Raw genomic sequence first — 20,009 nt, forward strand, 5'->3', positions numbered from 1 at the left:
GGAGGCCTCTAGTTTTGACAAGCTTCTTGGCTTGACCATTACTCCTGATCTTAAATGGAACACGTACATCAAATCTGTTGCCAAGGCCGCTGGAAGAATGGTGGGATCTTTCTATCGATCCGGTAGATATCTCACTGCTGATACTATTCTCTATCTATATAAGAGCCAGGTACGTCCAAGGATGGAATACTGTTGCCACATCTGGGCAGGAGCTGCTAGAAAGGACTTGGCCTGCCTTGATAGAGTTCAAAATAGACTTCGTAGCCTCGTAGGAGATGTCCTTTTCTCTTCCTTGCAACCTCTATCTTACAGAAGAGATGTTGCGAGTTTGTCTCTGATGTATCGTTATTTTCATGGAAAGTGTTCGACTGAGCTCCAGTCTATGGTCCCCCCTCTCCAAACTTTCACAAGAAACACTCGTCTAGCTGTAAACACTATCAATAATTCCCCCCACTCTTTATCTGTGCCTAAACCTAAACGTAGATTCCATGAATAAAGCTTCTTTCTTAGAACTGCACGCCTGTGGAATTGTCTTCCGTTTTCCTGCTTTCCGGCTGACTACAATATGGTTGTCTTCAAGTCTAACGTAAATAAGTTCTTGATGAGCCGTTCCATATAATTTATCAAATTTACCAAATTTTCATTACTAATGATTACTATATTGTCCAATTTCTACTGTACACTCTTTAACCCTTATCCTTGAGTGGCCTCTTGGCCTTGATAATGTGGTGATTCCTATGTAAAAAAAAAAGTAAAGAGAGACAGGAAAAATAATGACGAAGATACTGAGCACCCGCCACAGGTCCCCCAGGAGGAAGCTCAGTCCACCCCTCCCCTTTCCAACACTCCACTGGAGCAGAGTGAAGCTCCCATCACTGTTATGGAGACACAATCAGAGATAACGACTCCATCAGAGAAGATAGAGAAGAAAAGAGACCAACAAGAAGCGGTCCCCAGAAAGGAGAAATCCAGAAAGTTTCCATTCTGGCCGGGGAGCGCATCTGCGAAGTAAGCGTAGAAGAGACGATCAGCGACCTCAATGGACGCCAGAGGAAACATCAAAAAACCCTCGAAAGCCTCTCAAAGGTGGACGAGAAGGAGGTTGCTGATCCCCGGAACTTTTCTGATGCTCCTCAAGTAATCATGTTTGTGCGTCCAAGTAGGAGAGGGAGAGCAAAGGCCCTGTGGCGGATGCTAGAAGCTGGGAAAACAACCTTCTCCAGGCTGAAGATTGTGGACGGGGAGCACCCATCGCTACTGCAGATAGCAAAGCGCTGCGAAGGGAGGGTCCCTATTTATGTTCATCCCTTCTTTTATAGGGCATTAAAGATTACGTTCCCCTTGGACGTGGGGGGCCTGGCCAGAGACGGGCGGCTTACGCTCGACCTGCTTAAGGGGCAGTCTCGGTCAGGCCTTCGACGTCCTTACTCCCGAGGATTTCAGACCCTTAGTAGACGAATACTACTAGTTAGGGAAACATGGCGTTGAACCTAGCTAGTTTGATTGCAAGGGGCATGAGATCTCGAAGCAAGGCTGCTCGCATGCTGAGGGATCTCGTGGACCTTGAGGAAGACGTAGCTGCCATACAAAGGAACAACTTTGTTGGGGCTGGGGACTGCGATGTGCTGGTAAACAATTTTGATGTTTACTCAGCATATGGCAGCCGCTGTACTAGTGAGTCGCCCCCTGGCTGCGACGGTTACACTTGTCCACGCGGACGCTTGCCCCCCACCCCATCATCTCATCCCCATTTAAAAAAAAAAAATACTTTCTTTTGTTTGTAAATATACATTTTATTTTGCTTTGTAAATCACATTATTTTTTTCAACAGAAGTCGCCTGCCATCCCGTAAGCTGGGGAGATGTTTTTAAAGAAGGTCCTGGTAAGAATGAAGGCGTATTTAGCGTGATAGATCTCTAGTGTAGAAAATCTAATAAAGTACTTGTCTTCCGTACAAGTCTAGCATAGTTTTAGCAAAGATCCGGTTTTTTCCCAATCCCCTTACTGGCCTTAGTGCCTAAGCTCTTTCGGACCTCAAATGAGTCCTTGGCAGTAGATAATGCGAAGGCCGGGGCCGAAAGGCTAAATAAAAGTTCGCAATTTGCTACGTTACAGACCACATTTAATTCTTCGCCCCACTCTCGGTTACTGATCTGAACTACGCCGCCATCTTTGTTCAACACAATGTCTCAAAATTTAACTTATTTATAAAAGTATTAAACTTCTACAATGAAAACATAACTTTCACTTTGCATTAACAATTTTCGATACATCACAGAAAGATTAATAAAACACGTATTAAATTTCTAAAAATACTTCATATATACATAAAATATACATAAAATATACATAACGAGAGAATAAACATTTGGTTGAACCAAATTTTTATTGTCTTTCAGTCATTGGAAGAAAAATTAAGTACAGAATTATCAATAACTAATATATAGTCTTTATTTATATTAGTTTTTTTTTACTTATATTAGTCTTTATTTATATTAGTCTTTTATTTATATTAGTCTTTTATTTATATTATTCTTTTATTTATATTAGTCTTTTATTTATATTAGTCTTTTATTTATATTAGTTTTTTTATATTAGTCTTTATTTGTATCAGTCTTTTATTTATATTAGTCTTTATTTATATTAGTCTTTTATTAATATTAGTCTTTTATTTATATTAGTCTTTATTTATATTAGTTTTTTTACTTATACTAGTCTTTATTTATATTAGTCTTTTATTTATATTAGTCTTTATTTATATTAGTCTTTTATAAATATTAGTCTTTTATTTATATAAGTCTTTTATTTATATACGTTTTTTATTTATATTAGTCTTTTATTTATATTAGTCTTTATTTATATTAGTTTTTTTACTTATACTAGTCTTTATTTATATTAGTCTTTTATTTATATTATTCTTTTATTTATATAAGTCTTTTATTTATATAGTCTTTATTTATATTAGTTTTTTTATATTATTCTTTTATTTATATTAGTCTTTAATTTATATAAGTCTTTTATTTATATAGTCTTTATTTATATTAGTTTTTTTTACTTATATAAGTCTTTATTTATATTAGTCTTTTATTTATATAAGTCTTTATTTATATTAGTCTTTTTTTATTTATATTAGTATTTATTTATATTAGTCTTTTATTTATATTAGTTTTATTTATATCAGCCTTTATTAATATTAGTCTTTTATTTATATTAGTCTTTTATTTATATTGTTCTTTATTTATATTAGCCTTTTATTCATATAAGTCTTTATATATATTAGTCTTTTATTAATATTAGTCTTTTATTTATATTAGTCTTTTATTTATATTAGCCTTTTATTTATATTAGTCTTTTATTTATATTAGTCTTTTATTAATATAAGTCTTTTATTTATATAGTCTTTATTTATATTAGTTTTTTTATATAATTCTTTTATTTATATTAGTCTTTTATTTATATTAGCCTTTTATTTATATTAGTCTTTTATTTATATTAGTCTTTTATTTATATAAGTCTTTTATTTATATAGTCTTTATTTATATTAGTTTTTTTATATAATTCTTTTATTTATATTAGTCTTTTATTTATATTAGCCTTTTATTTATATTAGTCTTTTATTTATATTAGTCTTTTATTTATATAAGTCTTTTATTTATATAGTCTTTATTTATATTAGTTTTTTTATATAATTCTTTTATTTATATTAGTCTTTAACTTATATAAGTCTTTTATTTATATAGTCTTTATTTATATTAGTTTTTTTTACTTATATTAGTCTTTTATTTATATTAGTCATTTATTTATATTAGTCTTTTATTTATATTAGTCTTTTATTTATATTAGTCTTTATTTATATTAGTCTTTATTTATATTAGTTTTTTTATATAATTCTTTTATTTATATTAGTCTTTAACTTATATAAGTCTTTTATTTATATAGTCTTTATTTATATTAGTTTTTTTACTTATATTAGTCTTTTATTTATATTAGTCTTTTATTTATATTAGTCTTTTATTTATATTAGTCTTTTATTTATATTAGTCTTTTATTTATATTAGTCTTTTATTTATATTAGTCTTTTATTTATATTAGTCTTTTATTTATATTAGTGTTTATTTATATTAGTTTTTTTTATTTATATTAGTATTTATTAATATTAGCTTTTTATTTATATTAGTCTTTTATTTATATTAGTCTTTATTTATATTATTCTTTATTTATATTAGTCTTTATTTATATTAGTCTTTTATTTATATTAGTCTTTTATTTATATTAGTCTTTTATTTATATTAGTCTTTTATTTATATTAGTCTTTATTTATATTATTCTTTATTTATATTAGTCTTTTATTTATATTAGTCTTTTATTTAATTATTCTTTTATTTATATTAGTCTTTTATTTATATTAGATTTTATTTATATTAGTTTTTTTACTTATATTAGTTTTTATTTATATTAGTCTTTTATTTATATTAGTCTTTATTTATATTAGTCTTTTATTTATATTAGTCTTTTATTTATATTAGTCTTTTATTTATATTAGTCTTTTATTATATTAGTCTTTTATTTATATTAGTCTTTATTTGTATTAGTTTTTATTTATATTAGTTTTTTTTTACTTATATTAGTTTTTATTTATATTAGTTTTTTTACTTATATTAGTCTTTATTTATATTAGTCTTTTATTTATGTTAGTCTTTTATTTATATTAGTCTTTATTTATATTAGTCTTTATTTATATTAGTCTTTTATTTATATTAGTCTTTATTTATATTATTCGTTATTTATATTAGTCTTTAATTTATATTTGTCATTTATTTATATTAGTCTTTTATTTATATTAGTCTTTTATTTATATTAGTTTTTATTTATATTAGTTTTTATTTATATTAGTCTTTTATTTATATTAGTCTTTTTTTTATATTAGTCTTTTATTTATATTAGTCTTTATTTATATTATTCTTTATTTATATTAGTCTTTTATTTATATTAGTCTTTTATTTATATTAGTCTTTTATTTATATTAGTCTTTTATTTATATTATTCTTTAATTTATATTATTCTTTATTTATATTATTTTTTAATTTATATTATTCTTTATTTATATTATTCTTTATGTATATTCGTCTTTTATTTATATTATTCTTTACTTTACCTTATTCTTTATTTATATAAGTCTTTATTTATATTCATCTTTATTTATAATATTCTTTTATTTATATTATTCTTTTATTAATATTAGTCTTTATATTATTCTTTAATTTATATTAGTCTTTATTTATATTTTTCTTTATTTATATTAGTCTTTATTAATATTATTCTTTTATTTATATTATTATTTTATTTATATTAGTCTTTATATATATTAGTCTTTTATTTATATTAGTAATTAATTTATATTAGTCTTTTATTTATATTAGTCCATTTTTATATTAGTCTTTTATTTATATTAGTCTTTTATTTATATAAGTCTATATTTATATTAGTCTTTATTTATATTATTCTTTATTTATATCATTCTTTTATTTATATTAGTCTTTATTTATATTATTCTTTTATTTATATTATTCTTTTATTTATATTATTCTTTATTTATATTATAATTTTATTGATATAAGTCTTTTATTTATATTAGTCTTTTATTTATATAAGTCTTTTATTTATATAAGTCTTTATTTATATTAGTCTTTATTTATATTATTTTTTATTTATATTATTCTTTTATTTATATTAGTCTTTATTTATATTATTTTTTATTTATATTATTCTTTTATTTATACTAGTCTTTTATTTATATTAGTCTTTATTAATATTTGTCTGAGTTTATATTATTCTTGTATTTATATTATTCTTTTATTTATATCAGTCTTTTATTTATATTCGTCTTATTTATATTAGTCTTTTATTTATATTAGTCTTTTATTTATATTAGTCTTTATTTATATTATTCTTTTATTTATATTAGTGTTAATTTATATTATTCTTTTATTTATATTAGTCTTTATTTATATTATTCTTTTATTTATATTATTCTTTCATTTATACTAGTCTTTTATTTATATTAGTCTTTATTTATATTAGTCTTTATTTATATTATTCTTTTATTTATATTATTCTTTTATTTATATTAGCCATTTATTTATATTAGTCTTTATTTATATTATTCTTTAATTTATATTAGTTTTATTTATATTTTTCTTTTATTTATATCAGTCTTTTACTCATATTAGTCTTTTATTTATATTAGTCTTTTATTTATATTAGTCTTTTATTTATATTAGTCTTTATTTATATAATTCTTTGATTTAGATTAGTATTTATTTATGCTAGTCTTTTATTTATATTATTATTTTATTCATATTAGTCTTTATTTATAATAATCTTTACTTATATTAGTCTTTTATTTATATTAGTTTTTATTTATATTAGTCTTTTTTATATTATTCTTTTATTTATATTATTCTTTTATTTATATTATTGTTTTATTTATATTAGTCTTCATGTATATTATTCTTTTATTTATATTAGTTTTTTATTTATAATAGTCTTTATTTATATTAGTCTTTATTTATATTAGTCTTTCATTTATATTAGTCTTTTATTTATATTAGCCTTTTATTTATATTAGTCTTTTATTTATACTAGTCTTTTACTAATATTAGTCGTTATTTATATTTGTCTTTATTTATATTATTCTTTTATTTATATTATTCTTTTATTTATATTAGTCTTTTATTTATATTAGTCTTTATTTATATTATTCTTTTATTTATATAAGTCTTTTATTTATATTAGTCTTTATTTATATTATTCTTTTATTTATATTAGTGTTTATTTATATAATTTTTTTTATATTAGTCTTTTATTTATATTAGTCTTTATTTATATTAGTCTTTTATTTATATTAGTCTTTTATTTATATAAGTCTTTATTTATATTAGTCTTTATTTATATTATTTTTTATTTATATTTTTCTTTTATTTATATTAGTCTTTATTTATATTATTCTTTTATTTACACTATTCTTTTATTTATACTAGTCTTTTATTTATATTAGTCTTTATTTATATTCGTCTTTATTTATATTATTCTTTTATTTATATTATTCTTTTATTTATATTAGTCATTTTTTATATTAGTCTTTATTTATATTATTCTTTTATTTATATAAGTCTTTATTTATATTTTTCTTTAATTTATATTAGTCTTTATTTATATTTTTCTTTTATTTATATCAGTCTTTTATTTATATTAGTCTTTATTTATATTATTATTTGAATTATATTAGTATTTATTTATATTAGTCTCCAATTTATATTATTATTTTATTTATATTCGTCTTTATTTATAATAGTTTTTACTTATATTAGTCTTTTATTAATATTATATATTTCTTTAATTTATATCAGTCTTTTACGCATATTAGTCTTTTTTTTATATTAGTCTTTTATTTATATGAGTCTTTTATTTATATTAGTCTGTATTTATATTATTATTTGAATTATATTAGTATTTATTTATATTAGTCTTTAATTTATATTATTATTGTATTTATATTAGTCTTTATTTATAATAGTCTTTACTTATATTAGTCTTTTATTTATATTAGTCTTTTATTTATATTAGTCTTTTATTTATATTATTCTTTTATTTATATTATTCTTTTATTTATATTAGATTTATGTATATTATTCTTTTATTTATATTAGTTTTTTATTTATATTAGTCTTTATGTATATTAGTCTTTATTTATATTAGTCTTTCATTTATATTAGTCTTTATTTATATAAGTCTTTTATTTATATTAGTCTTTTATTTATACTAGTCTTTTATTTATATTATTCTTTTTTTAAATAAGTCTTTTATTTACATTAGTATTTATTTATATTAGTCTTTTATGTATATTAGTCTTTTATTTATATTTGTCTTTATTTATATTTTCCTTTATTTATATTAGCCTTTATTTATATTATTCTTTATTTATATTAGTCTTTGATTTATATTAGTCTTTGATTTATATTAGTATTTATTTATATTAGTCTTTTATTTATATTATTATTTTATTTATATTCGTCTTTTATTTATATTAGTCTTTATTTATATTATTCTTTAATTTATATTTGTCTTTTATTTATATAATTTTAAATTATATTATTCTTTATTTGTATTAGACTTTTGTTTATATTAGTCTTTATTCATATTAGTCTTTATTTATATTATTTTTTTTCATATTAGTCTTTTATTTATATTAGTCTCTATTTATATTTTTCTGTTATTTATATCAGTCTTTTATTTATATTTGTCTTTAATTATATTAGGCTTTTATTTATATTAGACTTTTATTCATATTAAGCTTTTATTTATATTTGTCTTTACGTATATTTTTCTTTTATTTATATTAGTCTGTATTTATATTATTCTATTATTTATATTAGTCTTTTATTTATATTTGTCTTTAGTTACATTTGTCTGTTATTTATATGATTCTTTTTTTATATTAGTCTTTATTTATATTATTCTTGTATTTATATAAGTCTTTTATTTATATTAGTCTTTATTTATATTATTCTTTTATTTATATTAGTTTTTTATTTATATTATTCTTTTATTTATATTATTCTTGTATTTATATTAGTCTTTATTTATATTATTCTTAAATTTATATTAGTCTTTAGTTATATTATTCTTTATTTATATTAGTCTTTATTTATATTATTCTTTTATTTATATTATTATTTTATTTATATTAGTCTTTATATTAGTCTTTATTTATATTAGTCTTTTATTTATATTAGTCTTTTATTTATATTAGTCTTTATTTATATTAGTGTTTTATTTATGTTAGTCTTTTATTTATATAATCTTTATTTATATTAGTCTTTATTAATATTATTCTTTATTCATATTATTCTTTTATTTATATTAGTCTTTATTTATATTATTCTTTTATTTATATTATTCTTTTATTAATATTACTCTTTTATTTATATTTGTCTTTATTTATATTATTCTTTTATTTATATTAGGCTTTTATTTATATTAGTCTTTATTTATATTATTCTTTAATTTATATTAGTCTTTATTTATATTTTTCTTTTATTTATATTAGTCTTTATTTATATTATTCTTTTATTAATATTAGTCTTTTATTTATATAAGTCTTTATTTATATTGGTCTTTATTTATATTATTTTGAATTTATATTATTCTTTTATTTATATTTGTTTTATTTATATTATGCTTTTATTTATATTATTCTTTTATTTATACTAGTCTTTTATTTATATTAGTCTTTATTTATATTAGTTTTTATTTATATAATTCTTTTATTTATATTATTCTTTTATTTATATTAGTCATTTATTTATATTAGTCTTTATTTATATTATTCTTTAATTTATATTAGTCTTTATTTATATTTTTGTTTTCTTTATATTCGTCTTTATTTATATTTTTCTTTTCTTTATATTAGTCTTTTATTTATATTGTTCTTCAATTAATATTAGTCTGTTATTTGTATTAGTTTTTTGTTTATATTAGTCTTTTATTAATATTTGTCTTCATTTATATGTTTCTTTTATTTATATTAGCCTTTATTTATATTATTCTTTATTTATATTATTCTTTTATTTATATGAGTCTTTAATTTATATTAGTATTTATTTATATTAGTCTTTTATTGATATTATTATTTTATTTATATTAGTCTTTTATTTGTATTAGTCTTTATTTATATTATTCTTTTATTTATATTGGTCTTTTATTAATATTAGTCTTTTTTTATGTTAGTCTTTTTTTATATTAGTCTTTTCTTTATATTATGCTTTTATTTATATTATTCTTTATTTATATTATTCTTTTTATTAAATTAGTCTTTATTTATATTTTTCTTTTATTTATATTAATCTTTTATTTCTATTAGTCTTTATTCCTATTAGTCTTTATTTATATTATTTTTTTCATATTAGTCTTTTATTTATATTAGTCTTTATTTATATTATTCTGTTATTTATATCAGTCTTTTATTTATATTTGTCTTTATTTATATTAGGCTTTTATTTATATAAGACTTTTATTTATATTAAGCTTTTATTTATATTTGTCTTTACTTATATTTTTCTTTTATTTATATTAGTCTGTATTTATATTATTCTATTATTTATATTAGTTTTTTATTTATATTAGTCTTTAGTTACATTTTCTTTTATTTATATTGGTCTTTTATTTCTACTATTCTTTTTTTATATTATTCTTTATTTATATTATTCTTGTATTTATATAAGTCTTTTATTTATATTAGTCTTTATTTATATTATTCTTTTATTTATATTAGTTTTTTTATTTATATTATTCTTTTATTTATATTATTCTTGTATTTATATTAGTCTTTATTTATATTATTCTTTAATTTATATTAGTCTTTTACTCATATTAGTCTTTATTTATATAAGTCTTTTATGCATATTAGTCTTTTATTTATATTATTTTTTATTTATATTAGTTTTTATTCATATTTTTCTTTATTTATATTAGTCTTTATTTATATTATTTTTTATTTATATTCGTCTTTTATTTATATTAGTCTTTTATTTATATTAGTCTTTATTTATATGAGTCTTTATTTATATTAGTCTTTTATTTATATTAGTCTTTTATTTATATTAGTCTTTATTTATATTAGTGTTTTATTTATGTTAGTCTTTTATTTATATAAGTCTTTATTTATATTAGTCTTTATTTATATTATTCTTTATTTATATTATTCTTTTATTTATATTAGTCTTTATTTATATTATTCTTTACTTTATATTATTCTGTTATTCATATTATTCTTTATTTATATTATTCTTTTATTAATATTACTCTTTTATTTATATTAGTCTTTATTTATATTATTCTTTTATTTATATTAGTCTTTTATTTATATTAGTCTTTATTTATATTATTCTTTTATTTATATTAGTCTTTATTTATATTTTTCTTTTATTTATATTAGTCTTTATTTATATTATTCTTTTATTAATATTAGTCTTTTATTTTTATTAGTCTTTATTTATGTTAGTCCTTTATTTATATTAGTCTTTTATTTATATAAGTCTTTATGTATATTGGTCTTTATTTATATTATTTTTAATTTATATTATTCTTTTATTTATATTAGTCTTTATTTATATTATTCTGTTATTTATATTATTCTTTTATTTATACTAGTCTTTTATTTATATAAGTCTTTATTTATATTAGTCTTTATTTGTATTATTCTTTTATCTATATTATTCTTTTATTTATATTAGTCATTTATTTATATTAGTCTTTATTTATATGATTCTTTAATTAATATTAGTCTGTTATTTATATTAGTTTTTAATTTATATTAGTCTTTTATTTATATTTGTCTTTATTTATATTTTTCTTTTATTTATATTAGCCTTTATTTATATTATTCTTTATTTATATTATTCTTTTATTTATATGAGTCTTTGATTTATATTAGTATTTATTTATATTAGTCTTTTATTGACATTATTATTTTATTTATATTCGTCTTTTATTTATATTAGTTATTATTTATATTATTCTTGTATTTATATTATGCTTTTTTTATATTATTCTGGATTTATATTTTTCTTTTAATAAAATTAGTCTTTATTTATATTGATCTTTTATTTATATTAGTCTTTATTTATATTAGTCTTTTTTTATATTAGTCTTTTATTTATATTAGTCTTTTATTTGTATTAGTTATTTATTTATATTAGCCTTTTATTTATATTAGTCTTTTATTTATATTAGTTTTATGTACATTATTCTTTTTTATATTATTTATTTTTTATATTATTCTTTTATTTATATTAATCTTTATTCATATTATTCTTTTATATATATTATTATTTTATTTATATTCGCCTTTTATTTATATTAATCTTTTTTTATATTAGTCTTTTATTTATATTAGTCTTTTATTTATATTGACTTATATTTATATTATGCTCTTATTTGTATTTTTCTATATTTATATTATTCTTTTGTTTATATTTCTCTCTATTAATATTTTTTTTTAGTTATATTAGTCTTTATTAATATTAGTTTATAATTTATATTAGTCTTCTAATTATATAAGTCTTTGTTTATATTAGTCCTTATTTATGTAAGTATTTTATTTATATTAGTCTTTTATTAATATTAGTCTTTTATTTTTATTTGTCTTTTATTTATATTACTCTTTTATTTATATTATTCTTTTATTTATATTAGACTTTTATCCATAGTATTCTTTTATTTATATTAGTCTTTTATTTATATTAGTCATTATTTATATTAGTCTTTATTTATATTAGTTTTTTATTTAAATTAGTCTTTTATTTATATTAGTCTTTTATTCATATTAGTCTTTAATTTGTGTTTGTTTTTATTTATATTCTTCTTTTATTTATATTTGTCTTTTATTTATATTACGCTCCTTTTTGTATTATTCTTTATTTATATTATTCTTTTATTAATATTAGTCTTTATTCATATTATTCTTTTATTTATATTAGTCTTTATTTATATTGGTCTTTTATTTATATTAGTCTTTCATTTATATAATTATTTTATTAATATTAGTCTTCATTTATATTAGCATTTTATTAATATTAGTCTTTTATTTATATTAATCTTTTATTTATATTATTCTTTTATGGTTATTAGTATTTAATTTATATTAGTCTTCATTTATATTAGTCTTTGGTTTATATTATTTTAAATTATATTATTCTTTATTTATATTAGACTTTTATTTATATTAGTCTTTATCTATATTAGTCTTTATTTATATTATTCTTTTTTTCATAATAGTTTTTTATTTATATCAGTCTTTATTTATATTTGTCTTTATTTATATTAGGCTTTTATTTATATTAGACTTTTATTTATATTAAGCTCTTATTTATATTTGTCTTTACTTATATTTTTCCTTTATTTATATTAGTCTGTATTTATATTCTTCTATTATTTATATTAGTCTTTTATTTATATTAGTCTTTTATTTATATTATTTTTTTTTTATATTAGTCTTTATTTATATTATTCTTTTATTTATATAAGTCTTTTATTTATATTAGTCTTTATTTATAGGTTTCTTTTGTTATATTAATTTTGTATTTATATTATTCTTTTATTTATATTATTCTTTAATTTATATTCGTATTTATCTATATGTTTCTTTGTTTGTATTAGTTTTTATTTATATTATTCTTTTATTTATATTATTGTTTTATTTATATTCGTCTTTATTTATATTAGTCTTTATTTATGTTAGTATTTTATTTATATTAGTCTTTTATGTATACTAGTCTTTATTTATATTAGTCTTTTATGTATGTTAGTCTTTTATTTATATAAGTCTTTATTTATATTAGTCTTTATTTATATTATTCTTTATTTGTATTATTCTTTTATTTATATTAATCTTGATTTATATTATTCTTTTTTTATATTATTCTTTTATTCATATTATTCTTTATTTATATTATTCTTTTATTTATATTAGTCTTTTATTTATATTCGTCTTTATTTATATTAGTCTTTTATTTATATTAGTCTTTTATTTACATACGTCTTTATTTATATTAGTCTTTATTTATATTATTTTTTATTTATATTATTCTTTTATTTATATTAGTCTTTATTTATATTTTTCTTTTTTTTATATTAGTCTTTTATTTATATTAGTCTTTATTTAAAATGTTCTTTTATTTATATTAGTCTTTATTTATATTTTTCTTTTAGTTATATTAGTCTTTTATTTTTATTAGTCTTTAGTTATATTAGTCTTTTATTTATATTAGTCTTTTATTTATATAGGTCTTTATTTATATTGGTATTTATTTATATTATTTTTAATTTATATTATTCTTTTATTTATATTAGTCTTTATTTATAGGATTCTGTTATTTATATTATTCTTTTATTTATACTAGTGTTTTATTTATATTAGACTTTATTTATATTAGTTTTTGTTTATATTATTCTATTATTTATATTATTCTTTTATTTATATTAGTCATTTATTTATATTAGTCTTTATTTATATTATTCTTTAATTTATATTAGTCTTTATTTATATTTTTCTTTTATTTATATTCGTCTTTATTTATATTTTTCTTTTATTTATATTAGTCTTTTACTCATATTAATCTTTATTTATATAAGTCTTTTATTTATATTAGTCTTTTATTTTTATTTGTCTTTTATTTATATTAGTCTTTTTTTATATTTTTATTTTATGTATATTAGTCTTTATTTATAATAGTCTTTACTTATATTAGTCTTTTATTCATATTTATCTTTATTTATATTAGTCTTTTATTCATATTAGTGTTTTATTTATATTTTTCTTTTATTAATATTATTCTTTTATTTATATTAGTCTTTATGTATATTATTCTTTTATTTATATTAGTTTTTAATTTATATTAGTCTTTATTTATATTAGTCTTTATTTATATTAGTCTTTGATTTATATTAGTCTTTATTTATATTAGTCTTTTATTTATATTAGTCTTTTATTTATACTAGTCTTTTATTTATATTATTCTTTATTTATATTAGTCTTTTATTTATATTAGTCTTTTTTTATATTATTCTTTTATTTATATTAGTCTGTTATTTAGATTAGTCTTTTATTTATACAGGACTTTTTTTATATTTGTCTATATTTATAATTTTCTTTTATTTATATTAGTTTTTATTTATATTATTCTTTTATTTATATTAGTTTTTTAGTCATATTAGTCTTTATTTATATTAGTCTTTTATTTATATTAGTCTTTTATTCATATTAGTCTTTGTTTATATTATTCTTTATTTATATTAGTCTTTTATTCATATTTGCCTTTATTTATATTATTCTTTGTTTATATTAGTCTTTTATTTATATTAGTCTTTGATTTATATTAGTATTTATTAATATTATTATTTTTATTATATTCGTCTTTTATTTATATTTGTCTTCATTTATATTATTCTTTTATTTATATTGGTCTTTTATTTATATTAGTCCTTTATTTATGTCAGTCTTTTTTTATATACGTCTTTTATTTATATTATGCTTTTATATATAGTTTTCTTTGTTTATATTATTCTTTTAATTAAATTAGTCTTTATTTATATAAGGCTTTTATTTATAATAATCTTTTATCTATATTAGTCTTTATTCATATTAGTCTTTTTTTTATATTTGTCTTTTATTTATATTAGTCTTTTATTACTATTAGTTATTTTTTTATACAAGTCTTTTATTTATATTAGTCTTTTATTTATATTAGTCTTTATTTATATTATTCTTTTTTTATATTATTCCTTATTTATATTATTCTTGTATTTATAGAAGTCTGTATTTATATTATTCTTTTATTTATATTATTGTTTTATTTATATTATCCTTTTATTTATATTAGTTTTTATTTATATTATTCTTTTTTTATATTAGTCCTTAATTTATATTAGTCTGTTATTTATATTAGTCTTATATTTATATTATGCTCTTATTAGTATTATTCTTTATTTATATTAATCTATTATTTATATTAGTCTTTATTTATATGATTCTTTTATTTATATTAGTCTTTATTAATATTAGTCTTTTATTTATATTAGTCTTTTATTTATATTAGTCTTTATTTATATTAGTCTTTATTTATATAAGTCTTTTATTTATATTAGTCTTTTATTAATATTAGTCTTTTATTTATATTTGTCTTTGATTTATATTAGTCTTTCATTTATATTATTCTTTTATTTATATTAGTCTTTTATTCATATTATTCTTTTATTTATATTAGTCTTTTATTTATATTAGTCTTTATTTATATTATTCTTTAATTATATTAGTCTTTCTTTTATTTATATTTGTTTTTATTTTTATTCATCTTTTATTTATATTAGTCTTTTATTTATATTATTTTTTTTATATTAGTCTTTTATTTATATTAGTCTTTTATTTATATTATGCTCTTATTTTTATTATTCTTTATTAATATTATTCTTTTATTTATATTAGTCTGTATTCATATTATTCTTTTATTTGTATTTGTCTTTATTTATATTAGTATATTATTTATATTAGTCTTTAATTTATATTAGTCTTTATTCATATTAGTCTTTATTTATATTATTCTTCTTTTCATATTAGTCTTTTATTTGTATTAGTCTTTTATTTATAGTAGTCTTTATTTATATTAGTCTTTATTTATATTATTTTTTATGTATATTATTCTTCTATTTATATTATTTTTTATATATATTTTTCTTTTATTTATATTATTCTTTTATTAATATTAGCCTTTATGTATATTAGTCTTTATTTATATTATTTTTATTTATATTAGTCTTTTATTTATAATGGTAATTGTTTATATTAGTCTTTATTTATATTATTCTTTTGTTTATATTTGTTTTATTTATATTATTCTGTTATTTACATCAGTGTTTTATGTATATTTGTCTTTATTTATATTACGCTTTTTTTTATATAAGACATTTATTTATATTAAACTTTTATTTATATTTGTCTTTACTTATATTTTTCTTTTATTTATATTAGTCTGTAATTATATTGGTCTACTATTGATATTAGTCTTTTATTTATATTAGTCTTTATTTATATTTGTGTTGTATTTATATTAGTCTTTTATTTATATAATTTTTTGTTTATATCAGTCTTTATTTATATTATTCTTTTATTTATATTAGTCTTTTATTTATATTAGTCTTTATTTATATTATTCTTTTATTTATATTAGTTTTATATTTATGTTATTCTTTGGTTTATATTGTTCTTTTATTTATATTAGTCTTTATTTATATTATTCTTTAATTAATATTAGTCTTTATTTATATTTTTCTTTGTTTATATTTGTCTTTATTTATATTATTCTTTTATTTATATTATTCTTGTATTTATATCAGTCTTTATTTATATTAGTCTTTTATTTATATTAGTCTTTATTTATATTAGCCTTGTATTTATATTAGCCTTTATTTATATAAGACTTATTTATATTTGTCTTTATTTATATTATTCTTTTATTTATATTATACGTTTATTTATATAATTTTTTTATTTATATTATTCTTTATTTGTATTATTCTTTTATTTATATTAGTCTTTATTTATATTAGTCTTTATTTATATTAGTCTTTTATTTATATTAGTCTTTTATTTATATAATTCTTTATTTATATTTGTCTTTATTTATATTATTCTTTCATTTATATTAATATATTGTTTATATTAGTCTTTGATTTATATAATCTTTATTTGTATTATTCTTTTATTTACATTTGTTTTTGTATTTATATTAGTCTTTATTTATATTATTCTTTAATTTATATTAGTCTTGATATTTTTCTTTTATTTATATTAGTCTTTATGTATATTATTCTTTTATTTATATTAGGTTTTGATTATAATTAGTCTTTATTTATATAAGTCTTTTATTTATATTAGTCTTTTATTTAAATAAGTCTTTATTTATATTAGTCTTTATTTATATTATTTTTTGTTTATATTATTCTTTTATTTATATTAGTCTTTATTTATATTATTCTTTTATTTATATTATTCTTTTAATTATATTAGTCATTTATTTATATTAGTCTTTATTTATATTTTTCTTTTATTTATATTAGTCTTTATTTATATTTTTCGTTTATTTATATTAGTCTTTTACTCATATTAGTCTTTATTTTTATTAGTTTTTTATTTATATTAATCATTATTTATATTAGTCTTTTATTTATATAAATATTTATTTATATTAGTCTTTTATTTATATTAATCTTTTATTTATATTTTTCTTTTATTTATATTATTCTTTTATTTATTTTAGTCTTTATGTATATTATTCTTTTATTTATATTTGTTTTGTATTTATATTAGTTTTTAATGATATTAGTCTTTATTTATATTAGTCTTTCATTTATATTAGTCTTTATTTATATTCGTCTTTATTTATATTAGTCTTTTATTTATACTAGTCTTTTATTTATATTTTTTATTTATTTATATTAGTATTTTATTTATATTTGTCTTTATTTATATTTTTCTTTTATTTATATTAGTCTTTATTTATATTAGCCTTTATTTATATTATTCTTTATTTATAATAGTCTTTTATGTATATCAGTTTTGATTTATATTAGTATTTATTTATATTAGTATTTTATTTATATTATTTTTTTTTTATATTTGTCTTTTATTTTTATTAGTCTTTATGTAGATTATGCTTTTTTTTATATCTGTCTTTTATTTATATTAGTCTTTTATTTATGTTAGCCTTATTTATATAAATCTTTTATTTATATTATGCTTTTATTTATCTTATTCTTTATGTATATTATTCTTTAAATTAAATGTGTGTTTATTTATATTATTCTTTTATTTATATTAGTCTTTTATTTATATTAGTCTTTATTTATATTATTTCTTGTGTATATTAGTCTTTATTCCTATTATTCTTTTACGTATATCAGTCTTTTATTTATATTAGTCTTTTATTTATAGTAGTTTTTTATTTATATTAGTATTGTATTTATATTAGTCTTTGTTTATATTAGCCATTTATTTATATTAGTCTTTTATTTATATTAGTCTTTTCTTTATATTATTCTTTTATTGTTATTAGTATTTCATTTATATTAGTCTGTATTTATATTAGTCTTTCGTTTATATTATTTTTTATTTATATTATTCTTTATTTATATTAGTCTTTTATTTATATTTGTCTTTATTTATATTATTCTTTTGTTCATATTAGTCTTTTCTTTATATTAGTCTTTGATTTATAGTTCTCTTAATTTATATTAGTCTTTATTTATATTATTTTTTTATTTATATTTGTCTTTTATTGATATTATTCTTTTATTTATATTATTCTTTTATTTAAATTATTCTTTTATTAATATTAGTCTTTATTTATGTTAGTTTTTTATTTATATTAGTTTTTTACTTATATTAGTCTTTTATTTATATAAGTAATTTATTTATATTAGTCTTACTTTATATTATTCTTTTGTTTATATTAGTCTTTGTTTATATTATTCTGTTATTTATTTCAGTCTTTTATTTTTATTTGTCTTTATTTATATAAGGCTTTTTTTTATATAAGACTTTTATTTATATTAAGCTTGTATTTGTATTTGTCGTTACTCATATTTTTCTTTTATTTATATTAGTCTGTATTTATATTATTCTATTATTTATATAAGTCTTTTATGTATATTAGTCTTTATTTATATTTGTCTATTATTTATATTAGTCTTTTATTTGTATTATTTTTTTGTTTATATTAGTCTTTATTCATATTATTCTTTAACGTATATAAGTCTTTTATTTATATTAATCTTTATTTATATTATTCTTTTATTTATATTAGTTTTTTATTTATATTATTCTTTTATTTACATTGGTCTTAATTTATGTTAGTCTTTTATTTATATTAGTCTTTATTTATATTAGTCTTTTGTTTATATTTGTCTGTTATTTATATTAGTATTTAATTTATATTTGTCTTTATTAATATTGTTCTTTTATTCATATGAGTCTTTATTTATATTATTCTTTTATTTATATTAGTCTTTTTATATTAGTCTTTATTTATATCAGTCTTTATTTATATTTTTCTTTTATTTATATTATTCTTTTATTTATATTAGTCTTTATTTATGTTAGTCTTTATTCATATTAGTCTTTATTTATATTATCTTTTATTTATATTTTGTTTTATTTATATTAGTCTTTATTTATATTAGTCTTTATTGTTATTAGTCCTTATTTATATTATTCTTTTATTTATATTAGTCTTTAATTTATATAAGCCTTTATTAATATTAGGCTTTTTATTTATATTAGTCTTTTATTTATATTAGTATTTTATTTATATTTGTCTTTATTTATGTTTTTATTTTATTGATAGTAGTCTTTATTTATATTAGTCTTTTATTTATATTCATCTTTTATTAATTTA

Source organism: Euprymna scolopes, chromosome 25 (assembly GCF_053919585.1).
Source record: "Euprymna scolopes isolate OS-2025 chromosome 25, ASM5391958v1, whole genome shotgun sequence".
Taxonomy (NCBI): Eukaryota; Metazoa; Mollusca; class Cephalopoda; order Sepiida; family Sepiolidae; genus Euprymna; species Euprymna scolopes.